Source organism: Pelodiscus sinensis, chromosome 3 (assembly GCF_049634645.1).
Source record: "Pelodiscus sinensis isolate JC-2024 chromosome 3, ASM4963464v1, whole genome shotgun sequence".
NCBI lineage: Eukaryota > Metazoa > Chordata > Testudines > Trionychidae > Pelodiscus > Pelodiscus sinensis.
Genome location: NC_134713.1, coordinates 46,701,062 through 46,719,209, shown reverse-complemented (window position 1 = coordinate 46,719,209; position 18,148 = coordinate 46,701,062). Strand labels below are relative to the sequence as shown.

Genomic DNA, 18,148 nt, shown 5'->3' with positions numbered 1-18,148 from the left:
TGGTCTTACCTTATACATTTTTTTTAAGCTTTACATCTATTACTCCAGCCTTACAACATGGTTAGATCTGCCTACGTGAAACTGAAAAGTGTGGTGTAATAGTCCAAGAGATCACAACCTCAAATGAATTCCCACTCGTAATCCCATAGACATAGAAGTCCTTCTTTAGAAAAAAAGTCATAGGATAGTAAAAGAAGGCTCGAGACTGATGAATATAAGACTTTAAAAGATTTTTTTTCTTGCCTAAACATCAACTCTCTGCAGTAGCATCGGAGAACCCAACCTTGCAATAGGCAACATACCAAATATTGGACTATCATAAGTTGCTAAAGCATTAAGAAAATGTTCAGAAATTTTGATGAATAAAATTCAATTCCACAACCCAAACCCAAGGCATTAAAATGTGATAAATGAATAGCAAGGATGACTAATTTCAGCAACTCATTACATCTTGCTTTATTCCTCAATAGTTTTGTGGGGCTCATGCTCATTTTCTCACTGCAGTAACTGGCTGGCCATCATTTTCATGGACACACTACGTTTTTCCACTGCACTGTAAACTTTGTACATTTATTCACTCATCAGTGGACATTTAAGAAAACTTTTCAACTCCTGAAACATGTATTTGACATCTCGTCTGGTCTTCTCATAGATCTGCTTTTTTTTTTCCTGTGTGTGCATAGATAATGTTAATTAAAATTAATAACATCCACTAATTTCTTCATAAACCATGAGCCTCTAAGAAGGTTATGATTTTTCAAGAATTTGGGTACATTGTGAAGTCCTCCATACTCTGCCCATCAGGTGTAATGTTCTAGGCAAATAACTTTTGAGAAATATAGGAGGAAAATCTCTCCCTAAAAAGATAGACACTTAATGCATGAATATTCACCCTGAAATACTATTCCTTTTACTAGCCTTTTTTTGTTGTTTCTCTCTCCATAATCCCTGACTTTAAAGCAGGCAGGCTAACCCTGAGGACCATTATTCAACTGAAGTGAAATTTCAGAGTTTTATTATCTGATGCCATCTTTCCCTCCTCATCTTTTTTCTATTTTTTGTTTTTAAGAGTCTGGAAAACAAAAATGGAGTTAAAGCTTAAATGAATTAAATCATACTGGTCACAAGAATATCATTAGAAGCACAGACATGTTAACATTGAGCACCTTGATCAGAGAATTCTTACTAATTAAGAATACTAAAGCTATTTGACGCTAATTTAAAAGCAATACAGTGCAAAGTTGATCAACTCAAACACTTTTACAGCAAGAGCCTTAGAAGCAAGTTAAATATAATGATTTGCAAACCCCAATCCAATTTAAACAGAAAGACCCAAGAGCGAGGTCTACTAACTCCCTGTTGTCAAAAGATCACAAGTGACCTAATTCTTATCCACCTTCCTGCCTCCTCCTTATAGATGGGAGGCTGAAGCTCTTTGAAGACTCACCTATTTTGGAGAATGTATCTATCATAAATCATGCTTAGCATTTAGAAAAAAAATTCTCTCTCACTAACCAGTGTAATGAAGGTAAACATTCCAGGTGGTTCTGAGATATTGACAGCTGGTATGTGTAAAACACAACCGGAATCTCAGAAGATCAAAAAACTTGATAGCCTATTTATCTAATCCTAGAAACTTTGAGAACCAACATTAGGAAGCTATTTAATATGGCTGTCTTGGTTCCGAACACTTATAAATCAACAGTAATGCTATTCAAGTCAACAGTTACACTAATGTGAAATTGGTTTAAAAGGAGGAATAAGGTCCAGTAGTTTCAGAAAAAGATCACTTCCAATTAGCTAATTTCTTTAAGATTCCAACTTTACTTGACATAACTACTGTTTTCATATTGCAAACAAAGCAGTTATTCTTATCTGGTTTGTAAATAAGAAAACTGATCTTCTCAATATTGTTTGTGTATACTTAGTTCATAAGTACTTATGTTGCCTAAAATATGCTGGAAATAGTACTCTCAGAAATGTTTACTTCCAATCAGAAAAACAAAAGCTGTAAGCTTTCTAGATAAGAGTATTTTCAGATCTATACTCTGGCAAAATGAAGAATTTGGGAAAAAAAGTTTGGAGGATATTTTCACAGCCTCACCATAATCACAACCAGAATCGCCATAAACATACCCTGAGATAGATTGTAGGGAAGTTAAAAGTCTGAAAATTATTAGTCTTTACTGTCAATTATGGTGTAAACACCTGATAGAAGTATGCATAGCATGAATTCCTGTTTTACAATTCAATGATCCACAGGAATATGCTCCATTTAGAAAACAGATGTCTCTCTCAGCATAAAACACTAACCAAGTTCTGAGACTCAAATAGTGGATATAAAAATTCGTCCTTCCACCAACATATAAGAAAAATATGTAATGTTTCAATGTTAATTGAAAAAATAGTTTTTAAACAAAGTCAGTTTAATTTTTTCATGTTTAAATACAGATATTTATATTTAGTTTTGGTGTACCAAGGCTCTATGAATTCACTTTGGCTAACGTTTTAGGGAACTAAGGAATGTAATTTACTGAAGCAATGACTGTGGAATTAAGTTTAAACTGTTTAATTCTCATATTCTAATTTGATATGGATGGCATGAGAAGTGCTAGCACGATAAGTCCGAGATGAGAAAACTTCAGATTTTTTAAAGGAACTGTGAATTTTTTGAGAATTGTTTATCTTTGAGAATTTTCAGCAAACAACTAATGACAATTAAAAGTTTTTTGAGATACTAAGAAAATCATTGTAATTACTTTCTAGATGAAGAAAATAGATTAACAAGATCAAGAGCAGAGAAAGGGTCTCCATAAACTGATATTTTAATAATATTTGGACTGATACATTGTCACCATGGTTCCTTCTGAAAAAGGAACATCACGGGCCCAAACATAAAAAGGCCACCCTTTTTAATCTAAATGAATACTGGCAATTTTGTCAACCGGGAAGAGCTTACTCTGTAAAACAAGGCTTGTAACTTTGATTTGGCCTGTCTGATGTCTACACTAGAAAAACCTATTCCCTAACAATACTGAAAAGGCAAGTCTGATGTTTAAATGGACTCTAATTGCTCTATGTTTAATATACATAATTTCAAACCATGAAGTACATCTGGGATTCTAGGTAGTACTCAAAGACCCAGATATATGTGTTTACTGAGGAAAAGCATATCTCGTAAATGGTATATCTTCTATTTGTTAAAGATCAATGCATAACAGATACGTTTATCTTAAAAGATGGGGCCTAAAGAATTCTCAACCAGGATGGATGTTGTATATGTCTGCTATAGCATAGATGATTTCACTCTGAACTGCCTAGACTGAAATATCAAAAGAAAGGACGGGTGACAGAGGTAACCTTAACTAACTGTTTGACAACTCTATGAAAAGACACAACTTTTATTACATTTAAGAGTACATAAAAAAGTTTCTTATAAAGTAATTAAAGCTATCAGGTTATGTCCAAAATAGGAAATCTGGGACCTCATAACTCTAACAGTAGTAGCAATTATGGAGGCTGTAACTCAGAAATTTACAATGGTTTTGTCTAATCCTACTCAGAAGAGATGGAGTTGTAATAAGTATGTGTACACTACCTATACTATAACTTCCACTCTTTCTACCAAAGAGTGAATCTGTACCACTGGTAAAATAAAGATCTTTATTTTCTAAGGGTAGACAGATCGTACATTTACTACTCATTTTAATGCATTTTTCAATGCCTTTATTTGCAAAGTAAAAAAAAAAAATCATTAGAAATTTCAACTCTGGCAGGTAGATGATCTAGCTATATCCCCCATGGTCAGAAAGGTCGAGAGAAAGGGAAGAATAAAGGCTCCCATTTGAACACTAGAATGTTTAAAATATGATTTTCCATGGGATCTTTTCTAAAGGCCAAGCTTGAAGGATCAAGGTTTTCTTCTGGCACAGCTGTCACAGACTCGTGATTGAAGATGTTCTGATATTCTGGACTATTAACACCAAAAACTCTGACTGCAGATTGCTTCATAGTTTGAAGTGTGAGGACTTTACCCATGTTGTAAGGCTGGATTGGAAGACATAAAGCTGAAAGAGAAAGAAATAGGTTTTAAAATATTAATAATAAATGGTTAGCAGTGCTTTCTAGTATTTTATTTTTTATATAAGAATCATCACAAAACAATTGATGGTATATAGAAATATTAATGTTCTTGGAAGGCACTTCCTGTAATTCAGTGGAACTTGAGTGTGGAAAAAGTAATTGTCTTATTCCTTAGAGAGCGATGCCTGTTGTCTCCAAATACCAAGAGGAAGTGATACAACTACTTCAAATAAAAAGGAATGAAAATCTCCAATTATCTTCTTTAGGATTACCATGTTTTCAAATCTCCTGGCATACATATTACTTTACAGGAAAGAAAGACCATGCTTAATGAGTCATGTCAAAGATAAAAATGTCCAGGCTGTATCTTTTCTACTGCTAGTTATAATAAATGGAATGTGTTCAAGATAAAGCAGATTGCTGAATGGCTGACAATTATTGAGGAATAAGAGTTTAAAAATACAGACAGAAGTTAGTTTATTCATAAAAATATCATACACCTTTAAAAATATTCATTAAGGACACACAAACCAGAAAGGGTTCTATAAATCAGTCAATATTAGGATCAATATTGATTAGTGATCAACATAATTTCATATGGTTAATAAATGCAAATAGTACATCACTGGAAGTCAACTGCTTAGCTCTTTGTATTTTGGGTATATAACAACAGGAGACCATGAAGAACATATCACTATTGCCATTTTGCAACAGTGCTTCAATCCAGTACATACATTAATGGGAATAAGGCCCCAATCTCAAAAAAAATTATACCAAAGTCAAGGCACTATTCAGATGTGTAAAATTAAGCACATGCATGTTTGCAGAATTGAGGGGTTAATTACAAATAAAAGAGAAAAATAAGAACTCCAGTAACATGTAATTAATCTAACTAAAAATATTAACAAGTACAAACTACTTTAATAACTAACTACAGATTGAACCTCTGTGGTCCGGGACACTCTGGTCTGGCAACATCTGTCCCCCACAGATGTCACTGGATCAGAGAGCCCCAGCCACAGAAGCTGCTAGAAGCTTGGAGCTCAGCCAGGTAGGCAGCCTGGAGAGCAAGTATCCTAATGACAGGAAGCCCAGCCTGGGTGCGTTTACACAGCACCCTTACCTTGAAATACAATATGCAATTTGCGTTATTTCAAGGTAATTTCGAAATAGCTTATTTCAAAATTTGGCACTGTCTATATTTGAAAAATAAATGTGGAAAAATAAAGTGCTATTCTGACAAGTCCCTTAACCCTCGTGCAATGAGGATTACAGGGGCGCCAGAACAGCACGCTCATTATTTCAAAATGTATTTTGAAATATCAGGCATGTTTAAAGACGTGGAATTGCTATTTCGGGATAGAAATAGCCTCACCGTCTAGATGGAGCCCGTGGCCAGCAGCCAGAGCAGGGCCAGGTGGAGCATCCCGCCAGCCAAGAGGATAGCTCTGCCAGCCAAGGGCAGAGAGCCTTGGTAGCTGGGATGTGGGGCTGCCGCCGGCCAGGGGGACACAGCCCTTGTGTTCTAGCCAGGGACAAGGAAGGCCCTGCAGTCAGAGCCAGGGGCATGGAGGGGCTGCCGGTCAGGAACAGAGAAGCTTTTAGGTGTGCAGAGCTGCTGGAAGCTGAAGATGGAGAAGCAAAGCCACGCCAGCTGTGAGCAGAGAGCTCCATGGACCAGTGCGGGGTGGCAGCCAGGAGTAGAGCCCGGACAATGGCTGGGGGCAGTGCGCTGGCCAGGCAGGTAGCCAGCAGGGGATCTCTGGAAGAGCTGGAGGCATGATCTTCACTTGTCCAGCAAACTCCCTCCGTCCGGACCACTAAGGTCCCGAGTGTGCCAGACCAGGGAGGTTCAACCTGTATCATCATTTTCCATAGGTACATAATGTATAATGTAAGAAACACTTTAAAAATAGACTCAGTATAAAGATTAATTCACCTTCTGGAAATGTATTTTCTGAAATAATGGGTTTACATCTGTATGATTCTACAACTCAGTAGGAGAGAAAGGATAAAAAACAAGTTTTGTGTTATTCTTTTCTGAGTCAATAGAGATCTAGCTAGGTGAAAAATGAACTGAAGGTGAACAAGTGCACTCTTGGTCAATCATCACCTAGACATGCACAAATTCAGAAATATTCACAGTAGCTTTTAGAGGTCTTTATGTTCCACTCCAACAAGCATCTACAGTTCTGATTCAGTGAAAAAAAAAATCAATGAAAAGACTCCTACTGATTTCAGTGGGCTCTGATTCAGACTAAGTTTGAAAGAAAGTTCACTTTCAAGGTGATGCCCAGTAAATAAAATAGTATGTGTTCTCTTGTCATTAAAGCATCTATATACTATCTGTGTGGTTTGTTTATTGCAAGTATAGTTATCGACATGTTACTTTTTAGTTTTTGAATTTTTAATCAACAAGAAAAATCTGCCTTTTAAAAATGTATCATCCAATCTTCTAAAAGGCAAAGGAGAAATATCAACTGAATTTTTTTACATCTTTTCAGAAAGGAAGACAGTCAACAGTAAAAAAACAAAAATGTATAGTGTGTAAGATAGAACCATCAATAAAATGATGAACCTAACTCAACAAAATTAAATCAAATGTACAAAGTAATGAAACTGAAAATAAAAATATATTCTCTAACTTTTCAGTTCTACCCAGTGCTTTTTTTGTGATGGTACTGCCCGGTACACAGAACCGGCACCTCCAGATGCAGTACTGGCACCTCCACTCAGAGCTCAACAACTTTTCCCCTGGAGTACTGGCAACTTTTTTTTTTTTTTAAACAAAAAAAGCACTGGTTATACCAATTTTAGACATCAATCCTCCAAACAGAACTACAAATGCAAGTTCATGGTCTTAAGTGTAACTTAAACAGCAAAAACAATCTGAGGCAAATTTGATTTTCAATTAATATTCCTTTATTTTATTGACCTACCAATACCAATTTTCATAGTGTCTTTTATTCTATTTCTTTCTGATCTAAACTGACCCTTTCAAGCTGCACTTAGCAATCTTCAGAAGTTAGAGAGGAGGAGCTCATGTGCTGGGGCTCGGCGCTTCAGTCCTGAAAGGCATACCTCACAGGTCACAAGGCCCCACACTTTCCTATCCCTGCCAGAGGCACACAGGGTTTGATTCTCCTCCACATTTTTACCAAGGTTTCTGGGCCCCAGTCAGTCACACAGTGCTGCCAACCTTGAGGATCAACAAGCTTACAGTGGCTGAGAGGCAAGGCAGTGGCAAACAGCTGGGAGCTGTAAGGAGAACTGCTGATTTTGCTGCTGCCTCTCCCTCTTGGAGCTAAAGCAGCGACTCGAAGCTGCTTGCTGCTGCCTCTCCAGTCAAAGCTACACCTGGGGCTGCAGGGATGGGCTGCTAAGAGTAAGAGGGGGCGTGACTCAAGCTGTTGAGCTTTGAAATTTAAATCCACCCATTCTCAGCAGGCACCAGTTGTGTGCCTCAGAAGCATCCATCTACTCCACCATGACATAGATCATCATCCCTCACAAGTCTGGCAGGCAGAGAAGGAAGAGAAGTTTGGGGCTTCTGCAAGCAAGGAGGAAGGGCTCTATAAGCAACATTATCTGTAAAAAAAATGCAAGGGCATTACAAGCTGCAGTTTGGTCACCCCTATTCTATTTCTTCACTATATACGTATGTATACACTTTGTGTCTCATGCCCTTAATCTCAAAGTATAAATATAATTTAAACATTATTACCACACAGTAATTAATTTAATTGCTTTAATACAGTGAAAACAGTGGAATTTTCTAAGAAAAATGTTGAAAGCCTTTTCTACTTCACAAGTAAACTAGACAGAAAAGTAGTTTTGAAAAACAATATTAGAGGACTATTACAAGGCCACAAGGAACAAAGAAGAGGAGCAAAATACATAGCCTGGACTTCAGAAAAGCAGACTGACTCCCTCTGAGAACTGATAGGCAGGATTCTCTGGGATGAAGGGGAAAGGAGTCCAGGAGAGCTGGCAGTATTTTAAACAAGCCTTATTAAAGGCATAGGAAGAAACCATCCCGATATGCAGCAAGAAAAGCAAATATAGTAGGCGACCAGATTGGCTTACCAGGGACATCCTTGGTGAACTTAAACATAAAAAGGAAGATTACAAGAAGTGGAAACTTGAACAGATGACTAGGGAGGAGTATAAATATACTGCCTGAGAATGTAGGGTGGTTATCAGGAAGGCGAAAGCACAATTGGAATTGCAGCTAGCAAGGGATGTGAAGGATAACAAGAAAGGTTTTTACAGGCATGTTAGCAATAAGAGGGTGATCAGAGAGGGTGTGGGGCCCTTATTGGATAAGGGAGATAACCTAGTGACAGATGATGTGGGAAAAGCTGAAGTAATCAATTCCTTTGGCCATTATCTTTGAAAACTCATGGAGATCTGGAGAGATCACAGATGACTGGAAAAAGGCAAATGTAGTGCCCATCTTTAAAAAAGGGCAGAAGGACAATCTAGGGAACTACAGATCAGTCAGCCTTACCTCAGTCCCCAGAAAAATCATGGAGGAGATCCTCAAGGAATCCATTTTGAAGCACTTGGAAGAGGGGAAAGTGATCAGGAATAGTCAAAATGGATTCAAGAAGGGCAAGTCGTGCCTGACCAATCTGATTAGCTTCTATGATGAGGTAACTGGCTCTGTGGATATGGGGAAGTCAGTGGATGTGATATATCTTGACTTTAGTAAAGCTTTTGATACAGTCTCCCACAATATTCTTGCCAGCAAGTTAACTGTTCTAGGACCGGTTTTGTTCAACATCTTTATTAATGACCTAGATGATGATGAGGGGATGGATTGCACCCTCAGAAAGTTCACGGATGACACTGAGTTGGGGGAAGAGATAGATACAGTGGAGGGCAGGGATAGGGTCCAGAACGACCAGGACAGATTAGAGGATTGGGCCAAAAGAAATCTGATGAGGTTCAACAAGGACAAGTGTAGACGAAGAATCCCAAGCATTGTTACAGGCTGGGGACTGAATGGCTAAGTAGCAGTTCTGCAGAAAAGAACCTGGGGATTACAATGGATGAGAAGCTGGATATGAGTCAACACTGTGCCCTTGTAGCCAAGAAGGCTAAGGGCATATTAAGGTGCATTAGGAGGAGCACTGCCAGCAGATCCAGAGAAGTGATTGTTCCCCTTTATTCAGCTTTCATGAGGCCACATCTGGAGTAGTGTGTCCACTTCTGGGCTCCCCACTATAGAAAGGATGTGGATGCATTGGATAGAGTCCAGCAGAGGGTGACCAAAATGATTAGGGGGCTAGAGCACATGACCTATGAGGAGACACTGAGGGATTTGGGTTTGTTTAGTCTGTAGAAGAGAAGAGTGAGGGGGAATCTGATAGCAGCCTTCAACTTCCTGAAGGGAGGTTCCAAAGAGGATGGAGAAAAGCTGTTCACTACACTGATGGATGGCAGAACAAGGAGCAATGGTCTCAAGTTAGGGTACATCTAGACTACAAGCCTCTTTCGAAAGAAGCTTTTTCGAAAGATACTTTAGAAAAAGAGTGTCTAGGCTCCAGCCAGTACTTTCCAAAAATCAAGCCGCTTTTTCTAAAGAGAGCACGTAGGCAGTCTGGATGCTCTCTTTTAAAAAAGCAGTTTGCATTACATAGCACCTTTTTCCAAAAGAGTACTTTCAAAAAAAGGCCGTTATTCCTCATAAAATGAGGTTTTCTGCAGTTGAAAAATCTGCCACATTCTTTCGATTTACTTTCGAAAAACATGGCAGCAATCTAGATGCAGGGGAAATTGTTTTGAAAAGAAGGCCACATTAAAAAAAAACAACACACACACACCTTGTAGTCTAGACACACCCTTACAGTGGGAGAAGTCTATGTTGGATATTAGGAAAAACTATTTCACTAGGAGGGTGGTGAAGCACTGGAATGGGTTACCTAGGGAGGTGGTGGAATCTCCATCCCTAGAGGTTTTTAAGTCTCGGCTTGACAAAGCCCTGACTGGGTTGATTTAGTTAGGATTGGTCCTGCCCTGGGCAGAGGGGTGGACTTGATGACCTCCTGAGGTTTCTTCCAGCTCTATGATTCTATGATATATGGATTATTTATACACCAGAAGTCAGAGATAAGATTATCTGCTAAACCTTAATGTCTGCATTTTCAGTTAGCCTTCCTGTGCAACCTTAAGATTGATACTTAAGTTTGAAGAAAAGGGGAGGAAAATTTTGAACCTGCAATTTGTTGCATGCAGATAGACTGCTGCACGTAACCCCATTTACTTTCAGAGTTCTGAACAGCAATCTGCCCAAACACAAACTGCAAGATTAGCTAGGAAGTGTATTAATAGACACAAAAAAAAAAAAGCAACAAACCAAAGGAAATGAAAGTCAATAAACACAAAATTGAAAGAGACCTTATTTTTAAAATTTAGCGCTGATATTGCAATTTCTTTACAATGATAATTCTTCCATTGAAGGTTTTCCTTATGTTAAAAATATAGGCTGCGTCTAGACTACAGAGTTATTCCGGAAAAAGATCCACTTTTTCCGGAATAGGCTTTTCTGACATTTGGCCTGTCTACACTGGGTTAAACGTGGGGGAAAAAACCCTTTTTCACAACATCCCTTCTTCCTCATAAAATGAGGTTCACGGGGATGTCGAAAAAAACTAATCTGCTCTTCCGAAAACCATTTCGGAAGTGCAGGTGCATTCCTTGGACGCAGCAGTGGGTTTCCAGGATACCTCCAGTATCTCAGAAAAACTCTGCGGTCTAGACATACCCATACAGTAGGCAATTGGTAAGTGAAAAATTCAAGAAGGGAGCCAAAAGAGGAAACGTCTGCCATATTTCCCTTGTGAAGCTTCTCTCGGATTTCACATCTCAAAGCCTGGGTTCCCAGGCACTGAGGTAAAACCTTAGGGACACTGGAAACAATATAAGCAGGGATAGCGGGAAGGATGCTTTGTAGGGTTGCCAGGTGTTTAGATTTGAACTTTCTGTCCAGTATTTGAGTTTTCTGCCCGGGAAACAAATTGAGAAAATATATATGTCCAGTATTTTCTAAATAAGATGTAATGTAGATTGTGATGTCAAGTGTGTCCGGTATTTTTGTCAAAATCATCTGGCAATTCTAATGCTGTGTTCAGGGTCATATATTTTGTAACAGCACAGGGATCAATAAGATATTCCTTGTGTGTGCAGATTAATTGGGTCTACAAAAAGAAAAACAACTTTTTGTTTCTTATATAAGTTACAAGAGATGTGCAACCTTAAAAAAATAATAAACTTCAAACTGCTGTCCCTTTGAGCATGTCTAGACTACATCCCTCTTTTGAAAGAGGGATGTAAATTAAACAGATCAAAATTGCAAATGAAGCTGGGATTTGAATTTCCCGCACTTCATTTACATAATGGCAGCCATGTGTTCTTTCGAAAAAGGGCTTTTAAAAAGTGAAACTGCCGTTTAGATTAGGATCTTTTGGGGGGAAAAAACCCCACCTTTTTCGAAAGATCCTGCACTCCATAAGAATGGCCATACAGGGTCAGACCAGAGGTCCATCTAGCCCAGTATCCTGCCATCTGACAGTGCCAATGCCAGATGCCCCAAAGGGGGTGAGCAGTATAGGAAATCATCAAGTGATCCCTCATCTGTGCTCCATTTCCAGCCCCTGACAAAGAGAGGCTTTGGACACCATTCCTAGCCATTCTGTCTCACATGAATACTTCAATCATACAAAAAGATATACTATTATCTGAAGGCAGGTGGAGGGGACACCTTAGCACTAATGTAAGATTAAGACTACAAAATCATACCAGTTAGGAAACCCCAAAACTCATAGTTTTTCATGAAACTCACTCAGACACATGGTACACCCTCTACATATATAATAAATATATTATGATATGCATTAATAAAAACTTCAAAAATTCAAAGTTTACATTGAACAAGGAAAACAAATAGGAAATGTGGTGAAAATGGCCAACTACGTGACAGTACACCATAACCAGCATTTCAGTTCCTGAAAAACTTTGGTTTTATTTGCAACTCAAAATGCAAAGATATCACTGAAAATGAGAATCAATAAAATACAGTCAGTAGATAATATGAAGAAATAGTACTACAGATTGAACCTCTCTAGTCTGGCAATATTGATAGTCCGGCATGATTTCAGTTAGCTGAATATCCACTTATCATGGGTATGGCCAAGTTTCCCACACACCCATAAAGTCGGTTTACAGCCACCAGTCCTGGTTCTCCTGTTCTGAGTTGTTATTTTGCTCTAATTTACCTTAAGGGTGTGTCTAGACTGGCAAGATTTTGCACAAAAGCAATCGCTTTTGCGCAAAATCTTGCCAGCTGTCTAAACTGGCCACAAGAATTTGCGCAAGAACACTAACGATCTAATGTAAGATTGTCATTGTTCTTGCGCAAGAACTCTGATGCTCCCACTCAGGAAAAAGCCTTCTTGCGCAAGAGGGCCAGTGTAGACAGGGACAGGAATTTTTTCCTTAAGAAAGCCCCGATGGTGAAAATGGCCGCCAAAGCTTTCTTGCGCAAAACTGCGTCTATACTGGGCACAGATGCTTGTGCGCAAAAGCAAATCTTTCGCGCAAAGGCACTTGCCAATATAGACACTCTTTTGCAGAAATACTTTTAATGGAAAAACTTTTCCGTTAGAAGTATTTCCGCAAAAGCATGCCAGTTTAGACGCAGTCATGCATGTGTCTTCTATGAGCCCAGTAAGCAGTGGAAATGTTGGTGATGTTGCTAGATAATATTGACTTCCCATGGTCCAGCATATGAGATTCGGCACCAGTGAGGTCCTTAAGATGCGAGCCTAAAAAGGTTCAACCTGTAACACCAAAAGCTGCCACTTCTCCACACCAGTGTTCCCTATATGCTTGTGCTCAGGAGAGATTCAAATGCGGAGTGCCAACAGCTAGGTTTTTTGTTTCTACTCGTGGGTCACATTCGCACATGCCATGTGACACACAAAACAATTATTCTGCACATAGATGAAAAACACATTGGCACACAAATGGAAAGTTGTTCCACACTGGATAAAGTAGATCCAAAGCATGTTGCCACAGGTTCAACCTCTCAAATATAGCACACTCTGGTCCAGCAACAAACGTGATCCGACAGGACCACAAATGTTGCCGGAACAAAAAAAGAGCCCCAAGTCCAGGGATTGTCCCTGCATGGTCAGCAGAGGGGCCAGCAGCTGGAGTTCCTCAGAGCCAGGAATTGCCATTGGGGCAGCAGTGGCAGCTGGGGAGTCCCAGCCCCAGGGATTCTAGCCACAGCAGAAGCGGGCATCCCTAGTGAGACTGATGGTGATGAGGTTCCCCAATGGGGTTAGTAGTGTCTGGGGATCCATGGTCCCTGGATATTCCCAGCTGCACTAGCCACAGCAGGACCAGGGATCCCCAGGGGGGCCAGTGGCAGCTGGGGCTCTCCGGAGCAGGCCAGATGTGGCTGTGGACACCTATAGCTGGGGCTCCCTGGACAAGCTGGCAGCAGGCAGGAGCAGTAGGTTGAGAGCCCAGGGGTAGGGGATCTCTACTGGTCCAGCAAAATCCCTCGTTCAGGACCAGTCAGGTCCCAAGGATGCCGGACGAGGGAGGTCCAACCTGTACTACTTTGATTCACACAAAGAGTATTCACACAGAGAATGTCATGTAGAGCAGAAGTCCTATCAACTTCTTTTAGATCCCCTGTACAAAGTACTTATTTTAGCTTTGCGCATGGGAGCAGAATGACAGCATGTTTCTAAAAAGCTGAACTGTCCAATAATCTCAGTGTGGTACTGACCCTAAAGATTAACAATGTAAAAATAAAAAATGTTAACTAGTTTATTACTGTTATAATGGAACCTTAGAGTTATGAATACCAATTATGAACTGACCAGTCAAGCGCATCATATGGTATCAAAATTATGAAATCGGACAGCAGAGACAAAAAAGCAAATAAAGTACAATATTGTTTTAAACAAAAACAACTAAAAAAAGAGCAAGTTTTAAAAAGATTTGATAAGGTAAGGAAACTGTTTTGATCCCTGTTTATTTTAAGTTAGTTAAAAGCAGCATCTTTCTTGCAAATAGTAAAATGTTTCAAAACTATATTAAGTCAATGTTGAGTTAGAAATCGGGATATTAAAATACATTTATTTTTGTAAATGCATAACTTCTGAAATTTTCAGTAATGCTCCCTGCACTGCTGCTTTGCCCTTTTCCTATGCAATGAGATACAAACTAGAGGGATAACAGACTAAACTAGCTGCTTTTCTGGGAAAAATTGAGAAAGCGAATAAACAAATATTAAGTGCAAAGTAAATGTTTTGATTTTTTTTTAGAATGCTCAGTTTTGTTACTTCTGTGCGTTACACTTTAACAATATTTACTAAAAACATTTCAGAGCTAATTTTTAAGCTGCTGTCCCTTTTCAAATCAGGTTTAATTATTGCTGCAGAAACAAGCACAAATAGTTTAACCCACTGCTTAGAATTATAACAGAGTTTTGCTTCCTTTTCTATTCTATGTTCAATCTAGTTTTTCAGATGAAAACTTTTAGGGTATATGTTTAGTCTAACATGCAAGACCAAAATGAAACAAAAAATAATACAAACCCCCAAAATTTAAATGCTGTAATGGTTTGGGTTTATTTCACTTTTTAGTTTTTAAGAAACAACAGAAAATGAGAGACTTTATAGTGAGTGGGTGGGTGGGTACATAAACACTACTCAGCATTGGCAACCATGGAAGTCAAAACAGATTTGATCCTGGACATTTCTGCTAATACTGCCACATTCAACAATTAATGCCAATTACAGGCAGTCCCCGGGTTACGTACAAGATAGGGACTGTAGGTTTGTTCTTAAGTTGAATCTGTATGTAAGTCGGAACTGGCGTCCAGATTCAGCCGCTGCTGAAACTGACCGCCAGTTCTGACTTGCATACAGATTCAACTTAAGAACCCCAGGCGTCCCCAAGTCAGCTGCTGCTGAAACTGATCAGCGCTGATTCCAGGAAGCCTGGGGCAGAGCAACTCTGCCTCGGGCTTCCTGTAGTCAGCGCTGGTCAGTTTCAGCAGCGGCTGACTTGGGGATGCCTGGGGCAGAGCAGCTGGGGTGCTGCTGGGTTGCTCCAGTAGCACCGCTCCTCGGTGCTACTGGACCAACCCAGCAGCACCCCAGCTGCTCTGCCCCAGGCGTCCTGATTCAGCCACTGCTGAAACTGACCAGCAGCGGCTGAATCAGGACCTGGGGCAGAGCAGCTGGGGTGCTGCCGGGTTGGTCCAGTAGTGCCCAGAGCGGGCGCTGCAGGACCAATCGGCAGCGCCCCAGCTGCTCTGCTTCAGGGTCCAAAAAAAAAAAAGCCTGGTCTGCTGGGGGGGGGGGGGGGGGGCACACTCTGGCAAAGCCTCAGAGGCGCGTGGGACCCCCCGCTGCTGCCGCTTGAGTCTGGGTGCCTGTGGTCTGCTGGGGACCGTCCCCAGCAGACCACAGGCACCGGGACTCAAGCGGCAGGTTCCCGCGCTTCTGAGGCTTTGCTCTGGCAAAGCCTCAGAAGTGCGGGAACCCGCCTGGTGCCCCTGGTCTGCTGGAGACGGTCTCCAGCAGACCAGGGGCACCCGAGCAGCTTACGAACAGGGCTTTCTCCCCCGGAGCTCGCAGGTAGCAATCCGCTACCTCGACCTCCGGGGCGAGAAAGCCCCGTTCGTTAGTGCGGATCCGACGTAAGTTGGATCCGCGTAAGTCGGGGACTGCCTGTATAGTAGCAGTTTTCTCATATAGAAATCTGTTCAAAGGAAATGCACCACAAAACTCATGACACTGAACTGATGGGAATAACTCATATGTGCTGCTAACCTAGATGGTAACTGAAGAACTAGAAAATGTATTATTTGTACAATGTAGGACCTAGAGACCCCCAAATAAAAATGGCACCCCACTATACTACACAATGTATAAACATACTGTCTAAAAAGATGAAATATTTCCTATCCCATTACAATTCCCCATGAGATCCTATTCACACCTTAGCTTTAAGCATTTTAAAGTTTGATTTTAAATGGAAAGATGTGAGAAACTATAAATGCACCAAATTCATTCTGCCTTTGCTGCCTGCTACCACACTTCCCGGTAGTGATCAGATTCTCTATCCACAACTTAACTTCATCAGCCTAATTTTAAAACAAAGTGTTTTTAAAGTCTCTTACCAACCAGCCATTCAGAATTGGAAGAAAAGCATTTAAAGATCCACCCAAAAAAAGAAACATACAAATGTTTCATTATCAATTAGTGAAGGGATGCTGTCAAAATAATTTAGGTAAAAAAAATGTATATTTTGAATTAAAAATATTTTACTAAAACCTTTTGTTTATGTGTTTAAAACAATCTTATTAGGTTTAAACACATCATAGAATTTTTTGCAATCCAAACACTTGCACCACTGTGTTAGAGCAGGCAACAGCAACCTTTAGCACACAGGCCATCAGGGTAATCTGCTCACAAGCCGCGAGACATTTTGTTTATGTTGAAAGTCCGCAAGCATGGTCCCACACTGCTCTCAGTGAATGTATGCCTGTAGATGGTCACCATAAAACAAAATCTCTCACATCCCACCAGTAGATTACCTTGATGGGCTGCATACTGAAGGTTGCCCATTCCTATGCAAGTGAACAACACTATAATAAAGCAAAAGTGAAACTGGATTAAAATCTATATTTTGTCCAAGTTGAAATGACAAAGGTAAACACAAAAAAAGCATGAATAGTGAAAAATCCAAATTGAAATGTTAAAATCTACAATATTAATAGCAAAAAGATTTTTTTAAATACATATAAATGTGTCAGTGCCCCTTCAATCATGTATTCCATAGTAATCTTAAAATCCTTATAGTATGTTTAGTTTTCTATTATTTTAATCTGATATATGCTAGAGATGTTAAAATACATGTATCTGTGTAAACACGGTAAATACTAGCAATTACATATTTAAACGCAGGAGATAGGTGGTAGCCAGTGCTCATGGGGAGCCTGCTTTTAAGCCAGCTTCTTGCGTATCCTGGCTCCCTCTTCCCACCCCTTCCCCGGCTGTTGCCTATCAGTGGGGTGGGGGAGCCGGGAGCTAGCTTTCAAGCCAGCTCCCTGCAAGCACCAGCTTCCGCCTGACCACCCCCATTGACTCTGATAAGAGGGAGCAGCGTGGTGGGCAGGCAGCTCTGCAGGAGCAGATACATGCTGATAGGTCACTTGAAAATCACCTCCCTAGAGATGTTAAAATACATGTATTTGTGTAATCGCAGTACCGGCTCCCACACAGCTGCCTCTCTCTCAGAGGCCACAGCACCAGGGGGATGGCTCAGGAGCTGATGCTCATGAGGAGCTGACTTTTAAGCTGGCTGCACCTGAGCATTGGCTCTCTCCTGCCCCCACTGCCTTTGTGGGAGGTGGCTCCACAGAGCCAGCGCATCCTGAGAGCAAAAGCTGGTTTCCCCCACTCTCCTCTTTCACTTGGGAGGCAGCAGCAGGGGTGGGGGAGGGGAGGCAGGTGGCTCAGCAGAGCTGGCTCCCCATGTGTATGAGCTCTTGCTTCCCCCTCACTTGCTACCTCTGATACAAAGGTGGGGGGAGGGAGGGCCTGTACATGTAGTCAATAGGATTAACCTTTAAGTCCAGGCTACGTGTTGACATCCCTATTTTCAGGCATGGTAAAAACAAGGTTAGTTATAATAATAAAACACTTTCAAACTATTGTTTGACTTAAATTGATGATGACCCTTTTAACTTGCACTGCAACATTCTCTTTTACCAGTTTTCAGGCAAAATAACTAATACAAATCAATCTGAAACACTGAAGCTTTAGTTTGATGACTTCCAAATGTCAAATTTTAAGATGTCTCTATTCTACTTAAACTTAGCAGAATTACATATCCCTCTAAAGAAGATCATTTATATATTGAAAAAGACCACTTCTAGTAATATTTCCTTTTGACCACAACAGCTTCAACTGCTCTATTTAGCTTGTTTTAAAAGGCTGAGAAAAATGTGTGGAGGTACAAAGGCAAGCAA

At 40.2% G+C, this 18,148-nt stretch overlaps 1 protein-coding gene across 7 annotated transcripts in view; it reads right to left on the bottom strand.

Annotated features, from left to right (window-relative positions):
* The window catches only part of PHF3 (PHD finger protein 3), a 94,981-nt gene that overhangs the window by 33,358 nt on the left and 43,475 nt on the right, over positions 1-18,148 (bottom strand). Inside the window, exon 1 of one of the 7 annotated variants that reach the window (XM_075923693.1) lies at positions 10-4,031. The exons of the other annotated variants lie outside the window; for them this stretch is intronic. The gene's annotated coding sequence lies outside the window, so the exon portion shown is untranslated. Of the gene's footprint in view, positions 1-9; positions 4,032-18,148 lie in introns of those variants that run through there. 7 annotated transcript variants of the gene reach the window in all.